This window comes from Schistocerca piceifrons, chromosome 3, assembly GCF_021461385.2.
Source record: "Schistocerca piceifrons isolate TAMUIC-IGC-003096 chromosome 3, iqSchPice1.1, whole genome shotgun sequence".
Taxonomy (NCBI): Eukaryota; Metazoa; Arthropoda; class Insecta; order Orthoptera; family Acrididae; genus Schistocerca; species Schistocerca piceifrons.
The window spans coordinates 941,082,820-941,102,961 of NC_060140.1; the positions used below are offsets into that span (position 1 = coordinate 941,082,820).

At 44.2% G+C, this 20,142-nt stretch overlaps 1 protein-coding gene across 1 annotated transcript in view; it reads left to right on the forward strand.

Moving 5' to 3' along the window:
• Positions 1-20,142, forward strand: part of LOC124789690 (CD151 antigen-like) — a 131,494-nt gene that overhangs the window by 93,360 nt on the left and 17,992 nt on the right. The window lies entirely within an intron of this gene.

Sequence of the window (20,142 nt, forward strand, 5' to 3'; positions counted from 1 at the left end):
TCTACCCTTTATTCGATCCCTGCGAAACTCTACATTTCAGCAGAATAATGCACGACCGCATGTTTCAGGTCCTGTACGGGCCTTTGTGGATACAGAAAATGTTCGACTGATGCCCTGGCCAGCAGCACATTCTCCAGATCTCTCACCAATTGAAAACGTCTGGTCAATGGTGACCGAGCAACTGGCTCTTCACAATACGCCAGTCACTACTCTTGCGGAACTGTCGTATGGTGTTGAAGCTGCATGGGCATTAAAATTGCTACACCAAGAAAAAATGGAGATGATAAACGGATATTCATTGGACAAATATATTATACTAGAACTGACATGTGATTATATTTCACGCAATTTGGGTGCATAGATCCTGAGAAATCAGTACCCAGAACAACAACCTTGAGCCGTAATAACGGCCTTGATACGAGTGGGCGTGTACAGGTACAGCTGCCCATGCAGCTTGAACACGATACCACAGTTCCTCAAGAGTAGTGACTGGTGTATTGTGACGAGCCTGTTGCTCGGCCACCATTGACCAGACGTTTTCAATTGGCGAGAGATCTGGAGAATGTGCTGCTGGCCAGGGGAGCAGTCGAACATTTTCTGTAGCCTGAAAGGCCCGTACAGGACCTGCAACATGCAGTCGTGCATTATCCTGCTGAAAACTAGGGTTTCGCAGGGATCGAATGATGGGTAGAGCCACGGGTCGTAACACAGCTGAAATGTAACGTCCACTGTTCAAAGAGCCGTCAATGCGAACAAGAGGTGACCGAGACGTGTAACCAATGGCACCCTATACCATCACGCCGGGTGATACGCCAGTATGGCGATGACGAGTACACGCTTCCAATGTGTGTTCACCGCGATGTCGCCAAACGCGGATGCGACCATCATGATGCTGTAAACAGAACCTGGATTCATCCGAAAAAATTACGTTTTGCCATTCGTGCACCCAGGTTCGTCGTTGAGTACACCATCGCAGGCGCTCCTGTCTGTGATGCAGTATCAAGGGTAACCGCAGCCATGGTCTCCGAGCTGATAGACTATTCTGCTGCAAACTTCGTCAAACTGTTCGTGCAGATGGTTGTCGTCTTGCAAACGTCCCCATCTGTTGGCTCAGGGATCGAGACGCGGCTGCACGATCCGTTACAGCCATGCGGATAAGATGCCTGTCATCTCGACTGCTAGTGATACGAGGCCGTTGGGATCCAGCACGCCGTTCCGTATTACCCTGCTGAACCCACCGATTCCATATTCTGGTAACAGTCATTGGATTTCGACCAACGCGAGCAGCAATGTCGCGATACGATAAACCGCAATCGCGATAGGCTACAATCCGACCTGCTGCGGTGAGTGTCTTCAGCACGTGGCAAAACCAAGGTGTACCCACGCTCAGACGTGGTGGTATTGGGCGGTCACCTCTCTCTAGAAATGTCGGACAGCCTAAGCTGGGTAGGCTGGTAAAACAGGACAAGTGGCAAACTGTGGCAGGACTAAGATCAGTCTTAATGCTGGACAGAGTACAAGTATGCGTGAACAGATAGTGCACCGAACACTCTTAACTACGGCCTCCGCAGCCGACATATTGTATTACGTTGATTTCAGTAGCCGGCACCAAACCCTAAGAGGCTTGCAACCCAATGAACAACTCCCCAAAGCGGTCTGCTGATGCTGCACCTTCCCGGACAGTAGCAGCGACTGGGATGAATCGCACGCAACTATTGACATTCGCTGCATTACAAACGATGTTCATATTGAGCACCTGTAATATGGGTTAAAAACTTGGAGAGATGTTTTATCCACTGATGCTAGTGATTTTCTGTATGTCTTGTAGTTTAGCTACTGTGGTCTTCTGAAAGCACACAGGTACTTATGAACAACCGTATGTATGCCCACTCTTAAAACATCAACTCCCCACAGGATCCATCGCTTGCGTCCTACACTTGTGAACGTATGGAGCAGATTCCTCCATATCAGGAGCTCCAAACAGCTCGACGAAACTGTGGCGGTACTAACATGAGACTTAATGCTGGACGGAGTACAACTATGCCTGAACACATAGTGCACCGAACATCCTAACTACGGCCTCCGCAGCTGACGACCCATGGATGTGCCAGTGTTAACACCACGACAATGGCTACTACGACTGAAATGGGCAAGTGACTCTTCAAACATCAGCTCCCCACAGGATCCATCGTTTGCGTCCTACACTTTCATCTAAACAAACTTAGGAGTAAAATGCAAGCAATGTCATTGGTCACTCCCAGATTCCAATGACAGTGGTCCTCTAAAAAAATGCTGCTTACTGACTGGACTTTTCAAAATTCTCTTCCGTCCAAGTGTTGGAAATCACCTGCCACCCTGGCAGGAAAGACGGATCTATGATATCCAGATTGGACCAAATCCGTCCCTCTTCGTCCAGATAATGCAAACCAGCTCTACTGGAGGACGCGCCCAAGGGGAGGCCAGGAGTAATACACTAATCAGTCAGAAATTTATGACTCCCTAACTAATAGGTGGCAGGTGCACCTTTGGCACGGATAACAGCGGCGACGCGGCGTGGCACGGAAGCAATGAGGCCTTCGTAGGTCACTGAACACGCAAGTCACCTAACTCCAGTAAATTCTGGGGATGGGGCGATGAGCTCTGGCGCCACTTTAAATCGCATCCCAGATGTGTTCGAGCGAATTCAGATCTGGTGAGTTGGGGGCCGAAGACATCAACTGAAAGTGGCCACTATGTTCCTTGAACCACTCCATCACGGTCCTGGCCTTGTAACATAACGCTTTATCTTGTTGAAAAAATGGTACTGCCGCCGTGAAACATGATTGTCATGAAGGGATGCTCAGCATTCAGTGTACGATACTCCTTGGCCGTCATGGCGCCTTCAACGAGCTCCACTGGACCAATGCACGCCCACGTGAATGTTGCCCAGAGCATAATGGAGGCATCACCAGTTGCCACAGTATAGGTTTCAAGGAGCTTTTCCCTGGAAGACGACGACTTCGCGTCCTCCCATCAGCAAGATGAAGAAGGTATTGGGATTCATCAGACCTTGCAACACCTTGCCACGTCGCCAACGTCCAGTGCCGAAGGTCACGTGTCCATTTCAGTCGTAGTTGCCGTTGTCGTGGTGTTAACATTGGCACATACATGGGTCGCCGGCTGCGGAGGCCGTAGTTAGGAGTGCGTTCTTCGATGCGGCCAGCCCGAGTGTATGAAAATAGTCTTTGAGTGCGATATATCGTTACCGCCAGTGTTCTATTGGGGGGGGGGGGGGGGGCACCAGCCCAGTCTTCGAGGACAGAGCACGCACGGCGTACGGTAAGGAGACCTGGATATATAGGACGACAGCCTTGGCATCAGTGTTCAGCGGGACTCAGCAGCAGCAGCATTCTCCTGAAGATGGTGGACAGCTGGATCGCGGAAATATTGAATCACGTTACTTTAAGGATGTCCGCCCCCAGTAGCTGAATGGTCAGCGTGACGTATTGTCAATCCTCTGGGCCCGGGTTCGATTCCCGGCTGGATCGGGGAATTTTCTCCGCCCAGGTACTGGGTGTCGTGCTGTCCTCATCGTCATCCTTTCATCCTTATCGACTGCAGGTTGCCGGAGTGGCGTCAAATTGAAAGACCGGCACCCAGCGAACGGCCTGCCCGACGGGGGCCCCTAGCCATACGATTAAATAAATAGATAAACTTTAAGGATCCGGCAGAAGACCCGAAGAGATTTTCAAGAGTTATTACACCAGGAAAGCCTGCGAAGTCACGTGTTCATTGAGTTGCCTCTCGGCATGTGCGAACTAGTTCAATGTGGTCATACCGAGCGGGCGATTTTCTACAAAGTGTGACATGCTTGGCGCCTAGTGCGCACTCTAAACAGAGCAAAAGAGCGTACTACGAATCGAAACTTTATGAGATGCCCTGTACACTGATCTGTGTCACTTTTCATGTGACTTACAATTTTCGTGCAGCGGTCTTCTCAGACCCTGGAGGTACTCACGAATATGCCTGAATTATCTAGTCGGGAGTGAGCGATACTCAGTGAGCAATCAAGTTATTCTGCTGGTTTGGAAAGCCTACAATAATTCGAAATTGCAATCCCATGAGCCGGCCGGTGTGGCCGAGCGGTTCTAGGCGCTTCGGTCTGGAACCGCGCGCCCGCTGCGGTCGCAGGTTCGAAACCTGCCTCGGGCATGGATGTGTGTGATGGCCTTAGGTTAGTTAGGTTTAAGTAGCTCTAAGTTCTAGGGGACTAGTGACCTTAGAAGTTAAGTTGCATAGTGCTCAGAGCCATTTTTTTGCAATCCCATGTGGAGTACAGATGGACAAACTCGTTCATCCTTGGAAACTAGTTCACTGGTGATCGCTCATTTTTGGGAATCGTTCATTGGTACTCGTTCATCGTTCATTTATGCGTGGTGTATGATTCTTATGGAAAAATTTAAAATTAGCAGCGTAGGTGACTGAGGGACCGGCGAAGGTTCGAGTCCTCCCTCGGGCATGGGTGTGTGTGTTTGTCCTTAGGATAATGTAGGTTATGTAGTGTGTAACCTTAGGGACTGATACCTTAGCAGTCAACTCCCAAAAGATTTCACACACATTTGAACATTTTTTTGACTGAAGGATGGAAGGCGTCTCCCCCTAGGGTACAGAGGTTTTATTCATTAGAGAATCCTCAAACACTTATAGAAGTAACTTCAGTGATTCTGCAAAACCTCTCTTTTAGCCGACTGCAGCGTTATGTGGCTGATCGCAGTGAAATAATGTAAGTAAGGTGTCACACGAAAAACCCGGTCCCAAGTAAAGACTGCTCGCCAATGACGCACAATTTGTTGACCGCTACGAGCAGAATAGATAAACATGTAATAATTAGGCAGTGAAGAAATAACAAATAAGCTAATGCAAACAACAACTTCGAAACAATAGATGACGATTGTGTAAGTACTCGGGCCGATTTTTCGTGCGCCCCCCCTGTACCACTGAAATGATACTGTAGAAGTTATCATATTCTCTTTACAAAATATGAGTCCAGACACTCGATTATGGAGCACGGGCTTCATTCGGTTGTAAGTCGGTCTGCCTTCCACAACAATAAACATGCTGTTTTACCCTGGACCAAAAAAAGAAGGAAAATGGCCACTCGTGTGTGCCGTGCCGACTTCCTTTGCACGTCTAATAACAAAAAAAGCTTGCCTTTGTATAAGTAAGTCTTCTGCTGTTTATGTTGTTGTTGTGGTCTTCAGTCCTGAAACTGGTTTGATGCAGCTCTCCATGCTACTCCATCCTGTGCAAGCTTCTTCATCTCCCAGTACATACTGCAGCCGACATCCTTCTGAATCTGCTTAGTGTATTCATCTCTTGGTCTCCCTCGACGATTTTTACCCTCCACGCTGACCTCCAATACTAAATTGGTGATACCTTGATGCCTCAGAACATGTCCTACCAACCGATCCCTTCTTCTAGTCAAGTTGTGCCACAAACTCCTCTTCTCCCCAATTCTATTCAATACCTCCTCATTAGTTATGTGATCTACCAATCTAATCTTCAGCATTCTTCTGTAGCACCACATTTCGAAAGCTTCTATTCTCTTCTTGTCTAAACTATTTATCGTCCATGTTTCACTTCCATACATGGCTACACTCGATACAAATACTTTCAGAAACGCACAATTTGCAGCTGCTGTTTGTAGACATAAGAAAGTAAGCTGACATGCTCTTTTGTTGCCTGGAAAGATGTATGTATTACACACAACGTAATTTTTATGTAATTTACCTAATTATAAAATACGAAAAGAACCATAAGTCCAGAGTTCAAGAAAGGTTTGAAACTGATCTAGAATGGGCGTGCGCAGCGAAAAAAACGAACAACTCGATAGGAGCGGTCGGCAGTGGAACTGCGGCGAGTGACTGCGCGAAGAAGGACGAGTCCGGCAGAGGGAGACCGAGACAGAGGGGGCAACGAGACCGAGGCTCGAACGAGACCGGCCGACGTGCCGATGCGGGAACGAGATCGACTGTTTCCCGTTCCCGGAAACTACAAGTAGAAAGCCACGAATTATGAAAGACCGTTCCTTAGAATTCGTTCCTCGCTTCTTCCGTTCATATTGGTGGACCGTTCCTTTGGACCCGTTAGTTCGCAAACGTCCTACGACGTGGAGGCGTGGAATCTGCTTTTGTCATTTTCTGGTGTTGTGATTCAGCGAGAGAGCACCTGTTTACTTGGCTGAAAATTCATAGCAGAGCGTGGGGCTGTAACTAGCTGGAGGTGACGTTTAATGAACGAGGCTGACTAGGTGAGGTCAAATGGAAGCCAACAAATTACGTTTCTTTAGGTGAAACCCAGAGTTTGGTTTGAATGAGATCCTGGTGGACAAAAAGTACGCTAGAGTAACTATGAAGCCTACGTTACGACCATTTTTCAGTTGTCCTCTTCAGGGTTTCCTTTTTGTGACTTTTAACTTTCAGCCCTTTTAACTTTGAGGTATTTTCTTGTTCTGTTTTTGACAAGATTCTCAGCGTGAACTGCGACAGGCTGGGTAATAACTTTTTGCGGTGTATGTTTCCAGATTCGGATCTGGTAGTCTTTCTGAAAGTGATTAGCTTGCTGCAGATTATATATTAGTTCTATAAGAAGTAATGGGAATTTAACCGTGTCCTGTGCACAGCGAGACTGCCGACCGCTATTATGACTGATTTAATTGTGTACCTGTCCAGAAGATTAACCTGGGTCGGTCAACAGACGTTTCCTAGTAGGTCTCCGGAACAATACGTAATCTAATCTGTCTTTCACACCGCTCTTCGCTAAAGCCGTCGGCCCATGGACCGTGCAACCGAACGTTGACCGTTGAGCGTGCCGAGTTTCTAACATCATAACATGGAATAGCACGTTCGATGTCTTTCCCAACGTGCAGAGCAATATCTCGCATGTCAGGTATTCTGAGCGTTGACCAATGAGATGGCACAACGCCACCTACGTCTCCCTTCAGTACAGAGTTGTGAGGCGCCATATTGGCATACATTTCAAGCCTATATGTATATATGCCGTTCCGAGCACCAACAAATTGAGAATCACTGTAAAACCCGTTGTTAACTGTGTGATTCGTTCCAATAAAATAATGAGAAACATCATATTAGTGGCAAAAAAATTATTGTAACTTTCGTGTTATGAGAGTATGCTATTTGAAGGCAGCGACACACTGAAGATCCACCCAAAACGCATTGTTCTTGGTACAATTTCAATTAGTAACATATCTACGATTAAGGTTTTCATTAAGTGGTAACATGCTATGATTGAGTTTCAGTAGTGTGTTGTTGATTTAGTGAAATGAGTAACGCAGTATTTTATGTTATGTAAATGTAAGTTCATCTTTTTGTGCGGGGCTGGTTTAATCTGTAGGACAGCTTGCGCTACTGTATAAAGATATTTTGCTGCTTTTTCTTCTACGCTTCGTAATTCACATGTTGCAAAGATTATGCTACTGGGTAGGAACAGTGATCAAATAAGACTGACCTTGGGGTTTTACTAAAATGTGGGAATGATGAAATAATGTTTATCTTATGTGGAGAAGTATCGCAATTTTGTATAGCACTGTTTTTAATGGAACTTTGATAAGCCTGTGTCGTTATCGATTTGACATGGTACTTTCTTTTAGTGGACGATGGTGGAAATGTGCGTTTTAATAGCGCTAACGTGGGAATTTTACGCTCGCCCGTTTAGTAAACATTTTGATTTACCAACTAGAAACATCTCGCAACTTCCGCTGGAGTGCGCTGTGATCGCGTTTACCACGTTGGGGCCCACGTACCGTGTGCACAAGTCGCATCGTTCCTGAGCGTTCAGCAGCACGTGGAACTTGGCGCGCTCAGCGTTAACGTTCGACAGCACGGTCCGTGTGACGACGGCTTAAGAGAGCGTGGTCTGTCTGCAGCCGCGAGAGGTACTTTGCGTGACGCCACGGGAACTCTGAGGACGAGATGAAACGAACATTCGAAAATACTGACCAAAATTATCATCAACCACACAGGAAGTAACATTGCATTTCATTCAGGCAAACGAACAAATTAGCTTCAGAAGTGAGTATAATACATTGGACCATTTGCATATCGTGAACGAAACCGTAGAACAAAGCAATGAATACGAGTTACCGCTTAAGAAACATAGGAGTGCTTCAACCTCCGTTAGCCCTTTACCTTCTAACGACGTACGTATGCGTGCGCAGTCGTCGTTCCTCAAGTGCTAACGAGCTGTACAGGGTGGTCCATTGATCGTGACCGGGCCAAATATCTCACGAAATAAGCGTCAAACGAAAAAACTACAAAGAACGAAACTTGCCTAGCTTGAAGGGGGAAACCAGATGGCGCTATGGTTGGCTCGCTAGATGGCGCTGCCATAGGTCAAACGGATATCAACTGCGTTTTTTTTAAATAGGAACCCCCATTTTTTATTACATATTCGTGTACTACGTAAAGAAATATGAATGTTTTTGTTGGACTACTTTTTCGCTTTTTTATAGATGGCGCTGTAATAGTCACAAACATATGGCTCACAATTTTAGACGAACAGTTGGTAACAGGCAGGTTTTTTAAATTCAAACACAGAACGTAGGTACGTTTGAACCTTTTATTTCGGTTGTTCCAATGTGATACATCTACCTTTGTGAACTTACCATTTCTGAGAACGCATGCTGTTACAGCGTGATTAACTGTAAATACCACATTAATGCAACAAATGCTCAAAATGATGTCTGTCAGCCTCAGTGCATTTGGCAATACGCGTAACGACATTCCTCTCAACAGCGAGTAGTTCGCCTTCCCTAATGTTCGCACATGCATTGACAATGCGCTGACACATGTTGTCAGGCGTTGGTGGTGAATCACGATAGCAAATATCCTTCAACTTTCCACACAGAAAGAAATCCGGGGACGTCAGATCCGATGAACGTGCGGGCCATGGTATGGTGCTTCGACGACCAGTCCACCTGTCATGAAATATGCTGTTCAATACCGCTTCAACCGCACGCGAGCTATGTGCCGGACATCCATCATGTTGGAAGTACATCGCCATTCTGTCATGCAGTGAAACATCTTGTACTAACATCGGTAGAACATTACGTAGGAAATCAGCATACATTGCACCATTTAGATTGCCATCGATAAAATGGGGGCCAATATCCTACCTCCCATAATTCCGCACCATACATTAGCCCGCCAAGGTCGCTGATCTTCCACTTGTCGCAGCCATCGTAGATTGCCCATTGCCCAATAGTGCAGATTATGCCGGTTTACGTTACCGCTGTTGGTGAATGACGCTTCGTCGCTAAATAGAACGCGGGCAAAAAATCTGTCATCGTCCCGTAAATTCTCTTGTGCCCAATGGCAGAACTGTACACGACGTTCAAAGTCATCGCCATGCAATTCCTGGTGCATAGAAATATGGTACGGATGCAATCGATGTTGATGTAACATTGTCAACACCGACGTTTTTGAGATTCCCGATTCTCGCGCAAATTGTCTGCTACTGATGTGCGGATTAGCCTCGATAGCAGCTAAAACACCTACTTGGGCATCATCATTTGTTGCAGGTCGTGGTTGATGTTTCACATGTTGCTGAACGTTTCGTTTCCTTAAATAACGTAACTATCCGGCGAACGGTCCGGACATTTGGATGATGTCGTTCAGGATACCGAGCAGCACACATAGCACACGCCCGATGGACATTTTGATCACAATAGCCATACATCAACACGATATCGACCTTTTCCGCAATTGGTAAACGGTCCATTTTAACACGGGTAATGTATCGCGAAGCAAATACCGTCCGCACTGGCGGAATGTTACGTGATACCAAGTACTTATACGTTTGTGACTATTACTGCGCCATCTATCACAAAGCGAAAAAAGTGGTCCAACTAAAACTTTCATATTTCTTTACATACTACACGAATATCTAATTAAAAATGGGGGTTCCTATTTAAAGAACGCAGTTGATATCCGTCTGACCTGTGGCAGCGCCATCTAGCGGGCCAACCATAGCGCCATCTGGTTTCCCCCTTCAAGCTAGACGAGTTTCGTTCTTTGTAGTTTTTTTCGTTTAATGCTTATTTCGTGAGATATTTGGCCCGGTCACTATCAGTGGACCACCCTGTATATGCGAAAGGAACTGAATATGCCAGGATTGCTGACGTCCGGTGTAAATGTTTTGCGGTTTTCTCAGTAAATGCACGCTATAAAACAGACGGTATCCGTGGACCGTAACTATGCAGGTCCATCTCTCTTCCACTACTTGCGTGAAAGAAGAAAAAATGCACAAGGTAGAGTTCGCATGAACAGGAAAGGTACGCCAAAATTTGAAGCCAAACTGCAACCAGGTACGATAGAATTTACGTCGACAGTGACTATGGTGGCCTTGAAGTGGCATGACAAAGAGACTTGCCTAAATTGACGATGTGCCACATAGCTGGAATAAAATCAGGTGAACCGCCAAAGTAAAGGGAAAAATTAAAACCAAAATATATGTTGGATTGCAAAGTCTATGGGTGTAGTGGACAAATAAGATATCCTGCTTAGCTCAATGGATTGTGTTCGCAAATTACCGGTGTAGTATAAAAAACTCTTTTTTCGCTCCTTAAACATGTGTGCGCTAAATTCGCCCATTATTTGCAAGGCGCATACCGGAAAGAATACTTCAGTAACCGAATTTCATCTCAGCCTCATTTGGAGAGTTTAAAAACATACGACCAAGAAAGGAAAGCATCTTTTGTTGGTGGTCGATCAGGTGAGGAAAATCCAGTGCTACTTTCAGGAAGACACTTTCGAAGTGCCGCTCAATCGTCAGTAAAATAACATGGACCAGTAAGGAGATGCAACATATGCAGCAAGAACAAACACGAAAAGAATCGCGTTGTAGCTGTAAAAAAAAATGTAATGCTGGACTTGTGACTCTGTGTTCCACCTAGCTTCGAAATACACTATAAGACCCCACTCCCCCCCCCCCCCCCCAAAAAAAAAGGACGCAATTTGAAGGAATTATCCGAATGGGACACAATTCGGTAAATATGATGTAATTGTACAGACAAACAAATGATTACAATGTCAGGCAAACTGGTTGATTTGTTCAAAAGAAAGAGATTCACAAATTGAGCAAGTCAATAATGCGCTCATCCACTTCTGGCAGTTATTCGGCGTGGCACTGATTGACAGAGTTCTTGGATGTCATCCCGAGGGATATCGTGACGAATTCTGTTCAATTTGCGCGTTAGATCGTCAAAATCACGAGCTGGTTGCAGGGTCCTGCCCGTAATGCTCAAAGCGTTCTCAACCGGAGAACGATCCAGCGACCTCGCTGGCCAAGGTAATATCTGGTAAGCACGAAGACAAGCATTAGAAACTCTTGCCATGCATGGGCGGGCATTATCTTGCTGAAATGTAACCTGTGACCGTACGGGTTGTATGAGAATGTACATGTGATGTGGATGACGAAATAAAACACAATCTCTCTCATCAACTCGCCGAAAATCAAAGTACTAAACTGTTCACAAGTTCTGTATCAGCTCGGAACCCCCATATGCTACTGCAAGAAAAGATTTACCCACACATTACACAGCGAAACACTTCAGTGGGCCCCCGTAAATGTAGTTGGACCTATAACTAAGGCTACGTTTCGTCTATGGGGCGCGAACTCACATTCCACGCAATGTACCAATTGTTGTTGTGGCCTTCAATCCAGAGACTGGTTTGATGCAGCTCTCCTTGCTACTCTATCCTGTGCAAGCTTCTTCATCTCCCAGTACCTACTGCAACCTACATCCTTCTGAATCTCTTTAGTGTATCTATCTCTTGGTCTCCCTCTACGATTTTTACCCCCCGCGCTGCCATCCAATACTATATTCGTGATCCCTTGATGCCTCAGAATACGTCCTACCAAGCGATCCCTTCTTCTAGTCAAGTTGTGCCACAAATTTCTCTTCTCCCCAATTCTATTCAGTACCTCTTCATTCGTTACGTGATCTACGCATCTAATCTTCAGCATTCTTCTGTAGCATCACATTTCGAAAGCTTCTATTCTCTTCTGGTCCAAACTATTTATCGTCCATGTTTCACTTCCATACATGGCTACACTCCATACAAATACTTTCAGAAACGACTTCCTGACACTTAAATCTATACTCGCTGTTAACAGATTTCTCTTCTTCAGAAACGCTTTCCTTGCCATCGCCAGTCTACATTCTGTATCCTCTCTACTTCGACCATCATCAGTTATTTTGCTCCCCAAATAGCAAAACTCATCTACTACTTTCAGTGACTCATTTCCTAATCCAATTCCCTCAGCATCACCTGAATTAATTCGACTACATTCCATTATCCTCGTTTTGCTTTTGTTGATGTTCGTCTTATATCCTCCTTTCAAGACACTGTCCATTCCATTCAACTGCTCTCCCAAGTCCTTTGCTGTCTCTCACAGAATTAAAATGTCATCGGTGAACTTCAGAGTTTTTATTTCTTCTCCATGGATTTTAATTCCTACTCCGAATTTTTCTTTTGTTTCCTTTACTGCTTGCTCAATATACAGATTGAATAACATCGGGGATAGGCTACAACCCTGTCTCACTCCCTTCTCTACCACTTCTTCCCTTTCATGCCCCTCGACTCTTATAAATGCCATCTGGTTTCTGTACAAATTGTAAATAGGCTTTCGCTCCCTGTATTTTACCCCTACCACCTTCAGAATTTGAAAGAGAGTATTCCAGTCAACATTGTCAAATGCTTTCTCTAAGTCAACAAATGCTAGAAACGTAGGTTTACCTTTACGTAATCAGTCTTCTACGATAAGTCGTAGGGTCAGTATTGCCTCACGTGTTCCAACATTTCTGCGGAATCCAAACTGATCTTCCCCGAGGACAGCTTCTACCAGGTTTTCCATTCGTCTGTAAAGAATTCGCGTTAGTATTTTGCAGCCGTGGATTATTAAAATGATAGTTCGGTAATTTTCACATCTGTCAGCACCTGCTTTCTTTGGGATTGGAATTATTATATTCTTCTTGTAATCTGAGGGTATTTCGCCTGTCTCATACATCTTGTTCACCAGATGGTAGAGTTTTTTCAGGACTGGCTCTGCCAAGGCTGTCAGTAGTTCTAATGGAATGTTGTCCACTCCCGGGGCCTTGTTTCGACTCAGGTCTTTCAGTGCTCTGTCAAACTCTTCACGCAGTATCGTACCTCCCATTTCATCTTTATCTACTTCCTCTTCCATTTCCATAATATTGTCCTCAAGTACATCGCCCTTGTATAGACCCTCTATATACTCCTTCCACCTTTCTGCTTTCCCTTCTTTGCTTAGAACTGGGTTTCCATCTGAGCTCTTGATATTCATACAAGTGGCTCTCTTTTCTCCAAAGGTCTCTTTAATTTTCCTGTAGGCTGTATCTATCTTACCACTAGTGATATGCGCCTCTACATCCTTACATTGGTCCGCTAAACCATCCCTGCTCAGCCATTTTGCACTTCCTGTCGATCTCATTTTTGAGACGTTTGTATTCCTTTTTGCCTGTTTCATTTACTCCATTTTTATATTTTCTCCTTTCATCAGTTAAATTCAATATATCTTTTGTTACCCAAGGATTTCTACTAGCTCTCGTGTTTTTTCCTACTTTATCCTCTGCTGCCTTCACTATTTCATCTCTCAAAGCTACCCGTTCTTCTTCTACTGTATTTCTTTCCCCCATTCCTGTCAATCGTTCCCTAATGCTCCCCTGATACTCTTGACGCCCTCTGGTTCTGTCAGTTTATCCAGGTCCCATCTCCTTAAATTCCCAGATGTTCCACAAACGTATTTCATATAAATGCATGCAGGAGTTGCCATGCAAACGCCACCCAAGCGATCACGTTTCTTTTTTTTTTCCTTTTTTTAAGGTTTCACAAATTAGGCTTTATTTCCAATAAGAACATAGAAAGATTGAAAGTCAGAGTTCACAATAAATTAATTTCAGAGCCTGACCGAGTGTCTTAAGATCATGGAGGTGTCTGAATAAACCACAATTATCTTTAGAAAACAGTTAAAGCTCCACAGTATCTCAATCTATAAATTACACGATGGCTACACATTGAAACCTCCTAAGTGGAGCTTGTAGAACACGCAACCCGAAAAATAACAAGTCCACTGGATTCCAAAAAGCAGGAACTCTGAATTATTCAAACACGCGAAATAGCGGTTATTTAATCACTAATCACATAAAACTTTCTCGAAACAGAGACTAACACAACCTGACCGCCTCCAATAGCGTCCAAACATCGAATCCCATCCAAAATGCTGCTTTTCACCCAGGAAACGTCGGTCAAGCACGACTAAAGTAAATTAAACTACTGAACATGAAAATTTCTGAAATTCTATTTTGATCTGTTATGCAGATATGATACACCAAATCACAGAGAAATTTTCTGATAAATATTATGCTGTTTCCAGTTTTCTTATATCTGCTATAGTTTATTAATAAACACTAATTGCTATGGTTTTCCTGCATTTTCAGATTTAGAAATGCAAATATTAACAATATACAGTATGTATCTAAGTATATACAGTATCTAGGTACTTTTAATGTTCCTCTATTTGTTTAGCAAGAAAAGCACTTAACTGCGCAAAATCCACTGTTCGGCCTCTCAGTTAAATACACGAACAATTTCCGTAAATTTACCATCACATTCCGATGCAGCTCTACGAAATGTATCCATAGACGCCTCGTTTATTGCAGTCGCATACTGCGTTGCCGCGATATTCACTTTTACAGTTCAGAAATTATTTACAACGTTTAACCGACAATAACTAATGCGGATATCGAAGGCGCGTCTTCACACTCATAAACGTTCATCTTTTCCGCTTCAAATGAGCCTACTGGCTCTTCAGTGACACATATTTATTAATTTTGGGGTTTAATTTTCCACTGGATGCGAAAAGCGGCATGAGAAATGAGCAGCCATTCTGCTGCCCAACGGACGGGTTTCCCCAGTCCTGTGGTCACCTTATCGGCCGGTGTAAATCCAGCGACAACCCCATCTGTGGAGCATAGTGTGAAACTGGCTCTCCGCATGCTCCTGTCAAACTGATCTATTCACACGGAGGAAACCAGTTCTTAACGACAGACTCCAAATAGCTGACCAAATTATCCCATGGTCGCCGGGAGTGAAGTATATTGGTGTCTACCTTGACAAAAAATTACTCTTTACGCAGCATATTGACGACAAGAAGACGGCAGCCCAGAAGATGGCCAGGTCATTTATTCCGTTCCTGAAGAGTAAGGATCTCAACCCTAAGAGTAAACTCCAATTGTGTAAGGTAACGGTGCAACCCACAATGTGGGGGAACTACGTGCATCTCCAACTACAACAAACTCCAAGCGCTGCAAAACATTTGCTATCGATGGATCACAGGAGCTGCAAAACATTTGCTATCGATGGATCACAGGAGCTCCATGGTGGACAAGAAACGTCGACATCCGCACCGCACTCCACGAGACCACTATACAAGAGAAGGTCCATGACAAGGCTCTACGAGTTTTTGACAAGATCGATGCCCTTAGGGACGAAGTTCGACAATTAGAACCGGTAGGAACGGTAAACCCTGCAAGATTGCGCAAGTACCGAGTACCGAAGTCAATAACGTTTCACCCCCCATAGGCAATCTGTCATAACACGAGGAAGCAGTCACACATAACAGCCTAGACACATCTCACCCTCCACAGGAGATAGACATCACCAAAGACAGCAGGCTAAAGGACCCATTGCGTGCCCAAGCCTAACTGCATGTGTAATAAATAAAGTGTTTTCCTTTTATCCTTACATCCCATCCCAGAAAATAAGTCATCAAGGATGATCTCTTCAGTCCACACTACACACTATAAAAAAAAATTTAAAAAAAAAGTCAAACTGATTTCAGCAGTCGACACGAATATGACCCAATCTTAGCCACCATCTGTGCGTCTGCGGTCACGTTTTTGTTACTGAATAAAGTGTCTCTTCCCTTTACAACAGGCTGTCGCGTTACAAAGCCCAGGATGGCTTGCCATCAAGGGCGATAAAATGGGGCCTACGATATCATTGACGTACCACTACGTCGTAAGGGTGTTACCGATAACAACCACACGGTTCCTGCTACAAAAAGAAATGCCACCACAGACCATCAGTCCTGGTTGTCAGGCCATATAGGGTCCGACCCTCACGCTGGTATCCTACCACTGTCTGGAGTGTCTCCAGCCACGTCTTCGGCCTGGAGTCTCACTGACTGGAGTAGAACTGTCTTCAGTGATGGGTCCCGCTTCGAACTGAGCCCTGATGACCGGCAAAAACGTGTCTGGAGAGGCCCCAGATAGCGGTGGGATAGCGACCTGGCTGCTGTCCACCCCACAGCCCGACAACCGGGAGTGGTGTCTGGGGTGACATTTCATTTTATAGCACTTCGGTTGTCATCCGCGCCAACCCTACATCACAGCGGTACGTCGACGATACTCTGCGCCTGTTTTGCTGCACTTCATAGCAAGCCATCCTGGGCTTACATTTCAGCAAGATAATGCCCGCCCGCTCACGGCGAGAGTTTCTCCTGCTTGTCTTCGTGCTTGTCCAACCCTACCTCGTCCATCAAGGTCGGAGTATCTCTCCCTAATTGAGAAAGTTTGGAGAGCTATGGGGAGGGTCCTCCAACGAGCTCCGGATTTTGACGATCTGGCGCACCGAGCGGGGCAGAATTTGGCACCATATCCCTCAGAAGGACATCCGATAGCTCTGTCGATCAGTACCGAGCCAAATAACTGTTTGCGTGAGGGCTAGAGGCGGACCAACCCATTACTGGCTTGCTCAATTGTCGAAGCTCTTTCGCTTGAATAAATCATCCAATTTTTCTGCAACTGAATTAATCTGTTTGTCTGACCACTACATCACATCTACCGATGTCCGTCCCATTCGGATAATTCCTTCGTGGTGCGTCGATTTTTGTCTTAGAGTGTATTTTATGTTTTCAACATGGAAGAAACAATTCCACAATTTCTACACCAACGTAACATTTTATTCTCAGATAGCTGGGCCTTCAAGAGATCAATTTTTTTACACTTCATTAACACAGATAGCGACAGCTATTCGTGAAGTATTTCAATTTTCTCTCAGATCAGTAATTATGTTTTTCTTAGTTACCCCGATTACTTTCAAGTAATCAAATATTAATTTTCTTAACAGGTCAGTTTGATATGCATTTTGTCCATTTTGACAGAATTTTTCTCTCAAATCACTAATTAATTCTTTCTTATTATCCTGGTTACTTTCAAACAATTAAATCTTTATGCACGAAACTAGATCTCACGCTGGTCAGTTTGCTTCTCTTAGTTTTGATATGGAAATTTCGGACAAAAACTCATTGCGCAATTTCTAGAGAGTCTTATTTTCGCTCCTACGTAATTACAGTGGTCTCGCGTGTTGCATGTAGAAGGGTAGTTCAGAATCTAACGACCTATCTACCTAATGCGCATTTCCAGAGTCCAAGGACGAATTGTTTCCTCGACATCTAGTCTCACCGTTGTGTGAGAAGCACTCGAAACATGTTTCCACCGTCCATTCTGTGAATGTTTAATGTGACTGTTTGATAGAAAGTGAAGCTGAACATGTGTTATTCGAATTTTGTGTGCTCAGAATTCATCTCGGATGGTTTGAACACTCAAGTAAACGATGAAATCGTGTTAACAGTTTTTAAGAACACTTTTTAACGAAGGTCAGAGTGTTTCTGGACTTGAAGCGTCTTGGAAGCGATGCCAAGATGAACATACAATGAACAAATGGTTTAATAGTCGCAGCAGTTGACTATGACACGGGAATTCGAAAGATCGTGGATCGATATCATAATTGTCTTTAACTAACTATGATGATTATATACAGAAGTAAAGTAAAATTCAATTTTTTTGTTACCATACATTTCTTCCATTTATTATACCAAATGGCCATATTTTTCTTGGATTACAAACATAATGGCCAAATTAAAATCCCTTACAAATAATTTGCTGTTTGAAACCCAATCCCTACAAACTAGGAATAACGTGGAACACATGCTCTTATACCCAAATATGAGAAACTGCAAAGCTTTGCTAAAAATCTTTTTAATATCCAAGAAGTTCTTAAAGTATCTGCAAATTGCATTTGGAGAGAGGGAGATAAGTAAAGTCAATATCCTGTTCCCGACACATGAAGGGAATCCAGTAGTTTCAGTACAAGGCCTTCGTTAAGTCAATTTCATCAACTGGAACAGCGTCTAAAGTGTTAGTTTCCAAATGAATCTTTTGGGCGCTGAAATATGTATTTTCATGGAAATTCGTAAGGGTCTCAGAAACCAGCGATTGACAAGTCTCAACTGGTGAATACCTAAATACGGTATTGGTAATCAACAACTTTTCCACTTACTTGTTTGTTTATTGTCTAGCAAAGTTTCTCCTATCATTATGAGATCAAAGAATATTTTTATTTCATTAATAAAATGCAAAAGAATCGTATTTTTTAAGAACTGAAAATTAAATCAATACCCAAATATCTGCAGCCAGTCGTTAGGAAAACTGATTGCATGCAGATGTTTATGTAATTCAGTTAACATTCATAAGTTGCACTTGAACTTTTACCTCAATTTTCACATTCAAAAATCAAATCATTTACACGCAGACACTCATACATGTTGCTGCTATGAATACGTTGTGCTATAATGATCTTGTGAACCCTGCACGGAACACTGGTTCTGGCATAATTGAAGACAAAGCTCAAAACCTCTGCAGACAAAACGGAGACAGAATAGGCTCGGATTAAAGCACTCACCATGCATTGTGAACCTCCCCACATCAAACCCAAGCAGATTAAGGAAAACCAGTTTCTGGCTGCAGACAAAAGGAAGCCCCCCCTGGCCAAGAGCGCCCATATTCGGGCCCAAGAGGAAAGGGGGGAGGGGGGGCGGCGGTTGCAGAGCCCTTCCCCCTATCTCTCAGGAGAAAGAAAATAGTGTTTTCAGGTGGTTTTCTTTCAGAAAATGATTTAAAAGTTGATATTAAGCAGGTTTTTGACAGTGTTGCAACTGGACCTGTATTGTGGCTAGTTAGAAATCTGCTGTCATCTTCCAAAATATTAAAAATACTTCATACCCCCCGGTTTTGCCCCTCCGCCCTACAACTATCGTATGGGCGCTCTTGCTCTTAGGCCAAGAGATCTGCAAATGTCTCACCCTCTCTGTTTTGGCGATACACGGTACAATTCTCACATTGTAATGAAAATGTGGAGCCTAAAAACGTACGCAAATACGCTGTAGCAATCACTAGATACTGTTTTTTTTTTTTTTTTTTTTTTTTTTTTTTTTTTTTTTTTTTTTTTTTTTTTTTTTTTTTTTAGTGGGCACCCATGCACGTCTCGAGACTGGTCGGAAAAGACGGCGCCTAATAAAATATAAATCAGATAATTGTGTCCGCAGGCTCGAAAATGATGTATCTCAATTCTTCTGAAACAGTAGCTAACAGTAAAATGTGAAGTTCAAACACTTTACATGTAAATTGAAGGTGGAAGACGGGAGAAAGGAAAGGAAAGGAATTACTGATGTCAGCTACTTTGGGATATTACACGGAATCAGCAGCGATGAGTGAAAATGTGTGCCGGACCAAGATTCAAATGTGTGTGAAATCTTATGGGACTTAACTGCGTAGGTCATCAGTCCTGAAGCTTAAACACTACTTAACCTAAATTATCCTAAGGACAAACACGCACACTCATGCCCGAGGGAGGACTCGAACCTCCGCCGGGACCGGCCGCACAGTCCATGACTGCAGCGCCTAAGACCGCTCGGCTAATCCAGGGCGGCAACCGAGATTCGAACCCGGGATTCCCTGCTTACTTTTTTTTCATTTTGTTTGTTGTTGTTCGTTGCATTTGGTCGTGCCGGACGTCAAATGACACCAGTGGAAGTTGATCGTTGATCGCTTCACTCAGTTTCTTTATTATAGAGAATAGCCAGCTCTGTGACTGAGCCTGCTGAGCTACCATGCCGGGAACTGATAATGCAGGTGCTTTAACCACTGCACCATCCGGGACACAGTGTTCTCGCAACTGCGCGGACTATTTCCACATTCCCACTGAGAGCCACCTATCTGCA